This window comes from Salmo trutta, chromosome 22 (assembly GCF_901001165.1).
Source record: "Salmo trutta chromosome 22, fSalTru1.1, whole genome shotgun sequence".
NCBI classification, from domain to species: Eukaryota; Metazoa; Chordata; class Actinopteri; order Salmoniformes; family Salmonidae; genus Salmo; species Salmo trutta.
Window position 1 is genome coordinate 37,727,742 of NC_042978.1, and position 11,561 is coordinate 37,739,302.

An 11,561-nucleotide genomic window follows, 5' to 3' on the forward strand; every position below is an offset into this window, starting at 1 on the left:
CCTCACCACAGATTCTAAGATGAAAGCTGGATGGAATAAGGATTACCATGCTCCTACACTTCTGAGGTAAAGAGGTAGGTATTGACCTTTACAGCTAAGACAAGCCCTACTGACACCAACCCATTCAAATAGAACCCATAGATATTAGCCAGACAAACGTTTCATTAAATATCATTTATTATACACAAGATGTACTGTACATACCCTGGTTTCAGATGTTTTATATTTGGCAAGAGCTCAACAGGATCTGGCTGAAACAGACCAATCATCTACCAGTAGGCCGAGCATGGGGTATAAACAAAAATGAAAACCAAGTAAAGAGCCTTTCGCATTTTCTCTTCAGTGCAGGTCATTGGAATTCCCATATGCCAGGGCCAGGTCATGATGAACAACATCCCAAACCCAGGGTCTCACAGAGCTGGAGAGAGGTGCTGGTTGGGTTTCTTTTACAGGAAGAGACAACGTATCCTCTTCTGAAAACCGATGTAGAACAAAATGAATGCCAAATTGAAGAGTCAAAAATCTTAGAATTGTCCAATGCTGACCATCTACTTACCTGAGGTGTAACTTCTCCAATAATGGCCACAGCATCCTCGCACCCGGTTCAAGACTGCTGACACTGAGGTGAGAACAAGCTGGATAGTAGATGGACTAGGATGCATTCCTGTAAAAGGATAGGGAGTCAGTGGGTTTTATTCACAAACAATTAGTCCTGTCTAGACCTAAACATGTATGGAAAGTTGCCACTTGTTCGAATAGGGCCCGCAGGTAGCCTAGTGGCTAGAGCCTAGTGGTTAGAGCGTTGGGCCAGTATCCGAAAGGTTGGTTGATCGAATCCCCGAGCTGCCAAGGTCAAAATCTCGTTCTGCCCCTGAACAAGCCAGTTAACCCACTGTTCCTAGGCTGTCATTGTAAATAAGCATTGTTCTTAACTGACTTGCCTAGTTAAATAAAAACAGTAGGTTACTGCAAGCCAGCATCGATATCCGGGCTGATCTAAACTTTATTCCGATGGTATTGCTACTCATGATTGAAAATGGTATTGCCGGTAGGCTACGCTGTCAGCAGGTAAACCTATACAATATAATAGCCTATATTTGATCCGATAATGTTATTAAGATACATCTGAGACCAACATCTGGAAAAGTGTATATCTCGCCTCCCTCTGAGAAGTCTATTTTGTCCCACTAGGCAACAGCCCAATGAATGGTGGATCAATGTGTATAGGCTCCACCGGTAACTCGGCGGCGTGTGTGTCGGCTGTGCCTTATAGAAATTGTACATGAGAGGCTTTACAGGCTGAACTTGCAGCTGGACTCATTGTGCAAAGCTGTTGATATGTGGGCCATTTGTCCGTAACAAATAAATAGTATGTCTACATTATCCTCACTACAGGCCTATATTGCTGCGTGAACAAAACAGTCTATGAATGGAACGTTTAATCAAGGATATAAGCCCCTCATTGAGCGCATGCGTTGACCATTTTACAACAGCACGGGGGTCAATTTCATTATCCCCCTTCAAGGGAAGTCTGCCTTTTGTCAACGTGAACTTTGGGAACAGTGCAAAAGCGCGCTGCTCCGTCACCTCATTTGCTGCAGCGAAACGCGGCCATCTGTCATTATTCCTACACTTTTTGGTGTTTTAATTGACGTCTCTTTCCATCATCACGTTTCTGATGCTGGAATTATTTGAAAGTGGATGAATGTGCACAAGTAGCCTACTTTTTGAAGTGGTTTGTTTTACAGTCAGATGAAAACATCGTGCCTGCTTGTGTACATTCCACATTGCACAGTTAAATGACATAGGTGACGAAATTACATTTTTTTTTCACCTCTGGTCATGGCCGAAATCAAATGGCATTGACTAGTTTGGTTGCGATATCGGCGAATATCTTTTCACGATACTCTACATCCCAAATACTACAGTAGGCTATAGCCTAGAAACTCTAACAGATTAAGAGAATGCTGAGAGTGACAATTTACCTTAGCAGTAGTGACAGTGTTTTCCCTGAAGTGCAAATAGCCAATTTGATTCCCGGATCAGGAGTGGTGTAACAACTAATTATGGATGTGTGGATCTCAAACGATCAAGTGCGAAAAACTTGTTCGCTTGATTGTCGCTGCTCAGGTCGTGTCTATTCTTGAAATGTATGCGATTTCTGCCATCAGAATACAAATATCGCATTAAAAACCCGGGTATAGACGCATAAAAGTCGCATTGTGGTCTGATTGTGTTCAAATCTGGTTGACCACCTCCGCAATGTTTGAGGATTTCTACTGTCTGGACCGTCCATTATAGGCCTACCTCTGACTTCAACTGAAAGCGCATACAGTGGGCGACGTCATCGAACACCGCCCACAATCAGAATAAAAAGTGTTTTGGGACTTGAGAGTAGTGGATGTAGAGAAGTTTCGTTCGTTTGAGTCAGCAGAAAGCAAAACTAAAGGGATTGCAAAAGGTTTACCATAACCAACCCTGGATTTGTCAGGGATTACAAAAACCCAGTAACTGTAATCCGTTACATTACCAGCAAAAATATTGTAAAGATTTTAAAAAGTAACTAAACTAGGTGATTACTTCGAGGATTACTTTTCAATTCAAAGGTTTGTAAAAAAAAAATAATAATAATAATAATATGACACTTCTCTTTCTCAATGACATTCAAATCAACATTGAAAAAAGGCGCAAATTTAAGTTTGTTCTACTTGAGCGAGTTTGACCACGAGTCAGTGAACACTATGATGACACACCAAATGGGTTTGATGGATTGCAAAGAGCAGGAATAGGCATTTGTAGTCTACAGTCCACTGTCTTCCAATGGTACAACTGCTGCAGGCATCCAAAGATTATCCAACTTGAATAAACGCTTGGAGGTAAGGATGACAGCAGTGGTATAGTCTTCGGCGATACGGATATCACGTATTGATATCTACATAGCGCATTGATGTGAATCACACCGCTGCTCTCTCATTTAGCTATTTGCGCCTTACGGATTGTGGATGCTGTTCACAAATCTAAATGTGCATTTGAACACAATAATGTTTGAATTCAAGCAGTTTAAGCTGCCCATCAATCATTTTTTTTGGAAACCGGTGGACAGCCAGAGAAAAATGCGCTCTTGCAACAGCTACCCAGTGCGTATCCCAGCCTATGGAATAAAAGCGGGGCTTTTATTGCTCAATCTAATTCATGCTGATTATTTTTTTTATTCAATAGGCCTAATGGACACATGTTCAAACTCGCACACTTTTGATATACTTAAACAGGCAATTTGTAGTTGCTACATCCATTTTTGAACTTATAAATTATATTTACACTACTGGTCAAACATTTTAGAACACCTCATTCAAGGTTTTTTCTTTTTACTATTTTCTACATTGTAGAATAATAGTGAAGACATCAAAACTATGAAATAACACATATGGAATCATGTAGTAACCAAAAAAGTGTAAAACAAATCGAAATATATTTTATATTTTACATTCTTCAAAGTAGCCGCCCTTTGCCTTGATGACTGCTTTGCACACTCTTGGCATTCTCTCAACCAGATTCACCTGGAATGCTTTTCCAACAGTTTTGAAGGAGTTCCCACATATGCTGACCACTTGTTGGCTGATTTTTTAGATTTTTTTTCCTTCACTCTGCGGTCCTACTCATCCCAAACCATCTCAATTTGGTCGAGGTTGGGGATTGTGGAGGCCAGATCATCTGATGCAGCGCTCCATCCCTCTCCTTGGTCAAATAGCCCTTACACAGCCTGGAGGTGTGTTGGATCATTGTCCTGTTGAAAAATAAATGATAGTCGCACTAAGCCTTAACCAGATTGGATGGCGTATTGCTGCAGAATGCTGTGGTAGCCATGCTGGTTAAGTGTGCCTTGAATTCTAAATAAATCCCAGAAAGTGTCACCAGCAAAGCATAACACCTCCTCCTCCATGCTTTACAGTGGGAAATACACATGCAGAGATCATCCGTTCACCCACACCGTGTCTCGGTTGGAACCAAAAATCTTCAATTTGGACTCCAGATCGAAGGACAAATTTCCACCGGTCTAATGTCTATTGCTCGTGTTTCTTGGCTCAAGCAAGTCTCTTCTTATTATTGGTGTCCTTTAGTAGTGGTTTCTTTGCAGCAATTTGACCATGAAGGCTTGCTTCATACAGTCTCCTCTGAACAATTGATGTTGGCATGTGTCTGTTACTTGAACTCTGAAGCATTTATTTGGTCTGCAATTTCTGAGGCTGGTAACTCTAATGAAGTTATCCTCTGCAGCAGTGGTAACTCTGGGTTTTCCATTCCTGTGGCGGTCCTCATGAGAGCCAGTTTCATCATAGCTCTTGATGGATTTTGCGACTGCACTTGAAGACACTTTCAAAGATCTTGAAATGTTCCCTATTGACTGACCTTCATGTCTTAAAGAAATGATGGACTGTCGTTTCTCTTTGTTTATTTGAGCTGTTCTTGCCATAGTCCTATTTGGTAAAAGACCAAGTCCATATTATCTTCTGTATACCCCCTACCTTGTCACAACAAAACTGATTGGCTCAAACGCATTAAGAAGGAAAGAAATTCCACAAATTTACTTTTCAATAGGCACACCTGTTAATTGAAATGTATTCCAGGTGACTACATATTAGCCAATCATTGGATAACAAAATAGATGAGCTACGATCATAAATATCCTACCAACGTAGTATAGGCTCCATCGGGCAATGTGTATAGGCTCCATCGGGTAACTCGGCGGCGTGTGTGTAGGCTGTGCCTTATAGAAATTGTACTTTACAAATTGAAGCTTTACAGGCTGAACCTGCGGCTGGACCCATTGGGCAAAGCTGTTGATATGTAGGTCATCTGTCCCTAACAAATAAGTCAAATGTTATTTGTCACATACACATGGTTTGCAGATGTTAATGCGAGTGTAGTGAAATGCGTGTGCTTCTAGTTCCGACAGTGAAGTAATATGAGCGATGGCCGTGCGGCATAAGCAAGATGCAATAGATGGTATGAAACGCAGTATATGTAAGCAAGATGAGTAATGTAGGATATGTAAACATTATTAAAGTGGCATTATTTAAAGTGAATAGTGACACCTTTATTAAATCCATTTATTAAAGTGGCAGGTGATTTGGGTCTGTATGTTGGCAGCAGCCTCGCTATGTTAGTAATGGCTGTTTAACAGTCTGATGGCCTTGAGACAGAAGCCGTTTTTCAGTCTCGGTCTCAGCTTTGATGCACCTGTACTGACCTCGCCTTCTGGATGATAGCGGGGTGAACAGGCAGTGGCTCGGGTGGTTGATGTCCTTGATGATCTTTTTGGTCTTCCTGTCACATCGGGTGCGGTAGGTGTCCTGGAGGGCAGGTAGTTTGACCCCGGTGATGCGTTGTGCAGTTACCGTACCAGGCGGTGATAGCCCGACAGGATGCTCTCGATTGTGCATCTGTAAAAGTTTGAGGGTTTTAGGTGCCAAGCCAAATATCTTCAGCCTCCTGAGGTTGAAGCAGCGCTGTTGTGCCTTCTTCACCACACTGTCTGTGTAGATGGACCATTTCAGATCGTCAGTGATGTGTACACCGAGGAACTTGAAGCTTTCTACCTGCTCCACTGCGGTCCCATCGATGTGGATAGGGGCGTGCTCCCTCTGCTGTTTCCTGAAGTCCATGATCAGCTCCTTTGTTTTGTTGACATGAGCAAGTTATTTTCCTGTCACCACACTCCCAGGGCCCTCACCTCCTCCCTGTAGGTGGTCTCGTTGTTGTTGGTAATCATGCCCACTACTGTTGTGTTGTCTTCAAACTTGATGATTTTGTTGAAGGCGTGCATGGCCACGCAGTCATGGGTAAACAGGGAGTACATGAGGGGGCTGAGCACGCACCCTTATGGGGCCCCAGTGTTGAGGATCAGTGAAGTGGAGATGCTGTTTCCTACCTTCACCACCTGGGGCCGGCCCGTCAGAAAGTCCAGGACCCAATCGCACAGGGCGGGGTTGAGACCCAGGGCCTTAAGCTTAATGATGAGCTTGGAGGATACTATGGTGCTGAATGCTGATCTGTAGTCAATGAACAGCATTCTTACATAGGTATTCCTCTTATCCAGATGGGATAGGGCAGTGTGATGGCGATTGCATCATCTGTGGACCTGTTGGGGCGGTATGCAATCTGAAGTGGGTTTAGGGTGTCAGGTAAGGTGGAGGTGATATGATCCTTGACTAGTCTCTCAAAGCACTTCTTGATGACAGAAGTGAGTGCTATGGGGCAATAGTCATTTGGTTCAGTTATCTTTGCCTTCTTTGGTACAGGAACAATGGTGGCCTTCTTGAAGCATGTGGGTCCATAAACACTCCAGCCAGCTGGTCTGAGCATGCTCTGAGGACGCGGCTAGGGATGCCGTCTGGGCCAGCAGCCTTACGAGGGTTAACACATTTAAATGTCTTACTCACATCAGCCACGGAGAAGGAAATGGGGGGCCGCGTCAGTGGCACTTTATTATCCTCAAGGCGTGCAAAGAAGGTGCTTAGCTTGTCTGGAAGAAAGATGTCGGTGTCCATGATGTGGCATGTTTTCTTTTTGTAGTCCGTAATTGCCTGTAGAGCCTGCCACATAGGCCTCGTGTCTGGGCCGTTGAATTGCAACTCCATTTTGTCCCTATACCGACATTTCACTTGTTTGATTGCCTTGCGGAGGGAATAACTACACTGTTTATGTTCAGCCAAATTCCACAACCTCTTTCCATGGTTGAACGCGATGGTTTGCGCTTTTAGTTTTGCACGAATGCCGCCGTCTATCCATGGTTTCTGGTTGGGGTAGGTTTCAATAGTCACAGTGGGTACAACATCTCCAATGCACTTTCTAATAAACTCACTCAGAGTCAGCATATAAATCGATGTTATTGTCTGAGGCTTCCCGGAACATTTTCCAGTCCACATGATCAAAACAATCGTGAAACGTGGATTCCTATTGGTCAGACCAGCGTTGAATGGTTCTAGTCATGGGTACATCCTGTTTGAGTTTATGCCTACAGGACGGTACGAGCAAGATGGAGTCGTAGTCGGATTTCCTGAAGGGAGGGCAGGGGAGGGCCTTTTATGAATCGCGGAAGTTAGAGTAGCAGTTGTCCAGTGTTTTGCCCGAGCGGGTACTGCAGTCAATGTGCTGATAGAATTTAAGTTGCCTTGTTCTCAAATTATCTTTGTTAAAATCCCCAGCTACAATAAATGCAGCCTCAGGATATACTGTATGGTTTCCAGTTTACATAGAGTCCAGTGACGTTCTTTCAGGGCTGTCGAGGTATCTGCTGGGGGGGGGGTATACACGTCTGTGACTATAATCGGAGAGAATTCTCTTGGGAGATAATGCGGTCGGCACTTGATTAATGAATTCTAGGTCAGGTGAACAAAAGGACTTGAGTTCCTGTATGTTATTGTTACACCATGAGTCGTTAATCATGAGGCATACCCCCCCACCTCCCCCACCCTTCTTCCTACCAGAGAGATGTTTGTTTCTGTCGGCGCGATGCATGAAGAAACCCGGTGGCTGTACCGACTCTGAAAACATATCCCGAGTGAGCCATGTTTCCATGAAACAGAGAATGTTACAATCTCTGTCTCTCTGGAAGGCAACTCGTGCCCTAATTTCATCCACCTTGTTGTCTAGAGACTGGACTTTGGCAACTAATATACTAGGAAGCGGTGGGTGGTGTGCTCGCCTTCTAAGTTTGACCAGGAGGCCGCTCCGTCTGTCTCTCCTGCGGCGACGATGTTGTTTTGGGTCAGCCTCTGGGATTAGATCCAATGTCCAGGGGGAGGTCTGAACAAAGCGTCCACTTCGGGAAAGTTGTATTCCTAGTCGTAACGTTGGTAAGTTGATGTTGCTCTTATATGCAATTTAAATAATAGGTCTACATTATTATTATTATTATTATTATTATTATTACTACTACAGGCCTATCCAGTGGGTCGCCACTTTTGAGCCCCACATTTTTTGCAAAAATACAAATATAACATGTCACATAGATAGATTAGAAGTGCCCTTCCAAGAAGGCTTAAGGTCATTGGCCACAGATAAATTTGTCAAATCACGTTATGTCTACAGTAGCTTTTATTGGACTGACCATGTCAACATCTTACTTTCAAAATCTTAGCTAGCAGTAATCATTAAGTAGACAATCTACTGGCAAATCATTTTAAATCCTTGTCATATGAAGAGGAATAACGAAGAGAAATTATAGATAAAACATATCGGTGGTCATTGGCCATAAAGATTACACAACAAGTTGGAAATCACAAATTCAACAATGAGTCGTTTGGAAGGAATCGGTGTCTAACTGCAAGCGTTGCAAAGAAACCACTGTTAGCCTGCTGTTCAATGGAGTGGCTGTGTTTTTTTCCCCCGAGTTCCCACCATAAATCCAGAGAATGCCAGATTTTGATGACAAAATTTGCCCATAAAGGACCGCTGGCGCCACCTTCACAAGGTGAGTCCAAAAATGTCTTGTATGCTGCTGCATAAATGATGTAATATGCAAGGGAGAAATGTATACTGTAGCTAAGAAAGTAATACTAAGTGTATGTTGTGTAGGAAGATGTTAGTAGCCCATGTGCCTCACCCTAATAAATTTGGTCTATTTTCACCATTGCGGTATTGTAAACGCATATCGTTCGTGGCCTGGTGTGTGCTTGTTTGGCTACTTTTTTGTACAGTTTTGACAGTGGTGCTTGGCTTGTACGTGCAAATTCAGCACACACAACATTCTATAATAGAATTGTGTTATTTGACGTGTCAAATTGAATGGTTATTTAACGCGTCAAATATTGTTATATGACATGTATCTTTTTTGACACAAAGACCCAAACGGCATTCAATGTGCCTCACCCTAATAATTTGGTCGATTTTCACCTCTTAATTTCGCCTACTGTTCTAACTTGGTGGTGCACATATAGTGTATATAACCTGTTTTAGAGAAATGCAATCATTGAATATTGTCAGAGCTTTCATTGTCTGTTTATATACCCCCTTCATTTATCCTACGGTTCTGACTTGTACAGGGAGTGCACTGTAAGAATGGCCCATGTTCTGAATTCTGTCGCTGTACATTTCAAAAGTGCTAAACAAATAATTATATTGACTACGTCCGTTGTCGCTTGCTCATTAATGTCTTAATCAAAATTGCGGATTGCCTCTTATCCGCTTGTTGTCCCATTATGCCATCTCAATTGTCAGTAGAAACCACATTTGTTTAAACAAGTCTGCCATATCAGCTATGTTTTTTTTAAAGACAGTAAATGAGGCTGAATGAACTGTTTCGCTGCCAGACAAGGCTCCACTGTGGGCACCGTTTGTTACCGTTATAGTGTAATTCATATATTGTTTAGTGTTGTGTAGTGGCTTTGCTGGCACGCATTCCACTTTTTTGGGGGGCCCACCAAGATTTACATGCTATAATCGCCACTGGGCCTATCTATTGCTGCGTGAACAAAACACTGGAAGGTTTAATTAAAGCCCCTCATTGAGCGCATGCGTTGATCGTTTTACAACAGAACGGGGGTCCATTTCATTATCCCCCTTCAAGGAAAGTCTTCAAGGGAAGTTTGCCTTTTATCAGCGTGCACTTTTGGAACAGCGAAAAAGCGCGCTGCTCGGTCACGTAACCTGCTGAGACGAAACGCGTCCAGCAGTGGATAGATACATCAATCACTTCAGGCTACAAATGCGCATAACCCCTAATGTCATTAGGCCTACACTTGTTGGTGTTTTAATTGACGTCTCTTTCCATTCCGATGCTGGAATTATTTTAAAGTGGATGAATGTGCACAAGTAGCCTACTTTTTGAAGTGATTTGTTTGACAATCGGATGAAAACATCGTGCCTGCATGTGTTCATTCCACAGTGCACAGTTAAATGACATAGGTCCCGTACCGGGAAGAAATGACATTTTTCACCTCTGGTCATGGCCGAAATCAAATGGCATTGACTAGTTTGGTTGCGATATCGGCGAATATCTTTTCACGATACTCTACATCCCGAATAGTAAGTAGCCTAGAAACTCTAACAGATTAAGAGAATGCTGAGAATGACAGCTTACCTTAGCAGTAGTGACAGTGTTTTCCCTGAAGTGCAAATAGCCAATTTGATTCCCGGATCAGGAGTGGTGTTTAACAACTAATTATGGATGTGTGGATCTCAAACGATCAAGTGCGAAAAACTTGTTCGCTTGATTGTCGCTGCTCAGGTCGTGTCTACTCTTGAAACGTATGCGATTTCTGCCATCAGAATACGAATATTGCATTGAAAACCCGGGTATAGACGCATACAAGTCGCATGGTGGTCTGATTGTGTTCAAATCTGGTTGACCGCTTCCGCAATGTTTGAGGATTTCTACTGTCGGGACTGTTCATTATAGGTCTACCGCTAACTGCAACTCACTTGAGTCACTAACGAGTCAGACAATGCCAAATCCAAAGTCAGGGAAACCGGATAGAGGTATCCTACACGTTTTCAAGTTAAACGTCTATATTATCCCTCAGTTGAGGTTACTTCATATTTTGGTAGCTATTGTAATGGATTTGTTTGCCAGCGCAAGTCTAGAAAGCACTAGCTGTATTATGCCTAGAACAGTAACGTTTCAGTCCGCTAGGTGTATCTTTACAGCATGGGCATATCTCTAGGTGATGTGGACATCCCCATGCATTCATCTTATCTATTATTATTATTATTATTATTATTATTATTATTACCTTTCATTATTCCTGGTATATGCTACTGGTTATGATTGCAGACAGAGCCCAGAGAATGGGAGGGTGCAATATTGAATAGTCATATTTTGATATTTGGTGAATCTATAAATTATGTATGACAACTGGAGTCTTTGCCACTCAAAATATGTTTTAGATAATATTTAGAAATGTATTTCATCACTCAATCTTTCCATATTCTGTAGGCGGGGTTAATATGAATTTAAAATAATTGTACATCATTTAGATGAATTTGGTCATGAACATATGGACTTTGAAATGAACAAGGGAGAGGTTAAACGTAGGTTAAGACTGGAATAAGCTTATTCCCACACTTTACAATAACTCTGTTGCAGTGCCTGCAACTCATCATTTCAACATATTTGAACATTTAATCCATCCTTCATTAAGTTCAGTCAGTCAGTATGTCATCCATTCTGTCATTTGTCTGAGTTGCAATAGGAACTAAATCAAAGAGAATGTGACCACCCAGACTGCATTCAAAACGATATCTAAGGAGTTCACCATTTTCCAAACAACACTTAACAAGCACTCTTCCGAAGGAGACTACCTCGAAAACCAACCGAGGCTCAAAAACATTTGAATCGATGGAATTGAGGACGTAAATATTGAAACTTTTTAAAAATTGTTTTTATTTAACCTTTATTTAACTTGGCATGACACAGAAGTCATGGCCAAGAAACTTGGCAGATCAACTCAAACTGAACCCTAAACTCATCGAGATGGAGAGGGCGCATAGGAATGGTACTTTCTTCCCCGATGGACGGCACAGATCTGTAGTGGTGAAACTACTCAGGTTCATAGACAAGG

At 42.3% G+C, this 11,561-nt stretch overlaps 1 long non-coding RNA gene across 1 annotated transcript; it reads right to left on the bottom strand.

Annotated features, from left to right (window-relative positions):
• Positions 1 to 159: 159 nt before the first annotated feature.
• On the bottom strand, positions 160 to 2,415 carry LOC115158686 (uncharacterized). The gene is made up of 3 exons (XR_003868708.1): positions 1,986 to 2,415; positions 557 to 664; positions 160 to 473 (listed from the first exon to the last, which is right to left on the bottom strand). It is a non-coding gene; the product is annotated as an uncharacterized LOC115158686 (long non-coding RNA).
• Positions 2,416 to 11,561: the final 9,146 nt, after the last annotated feature.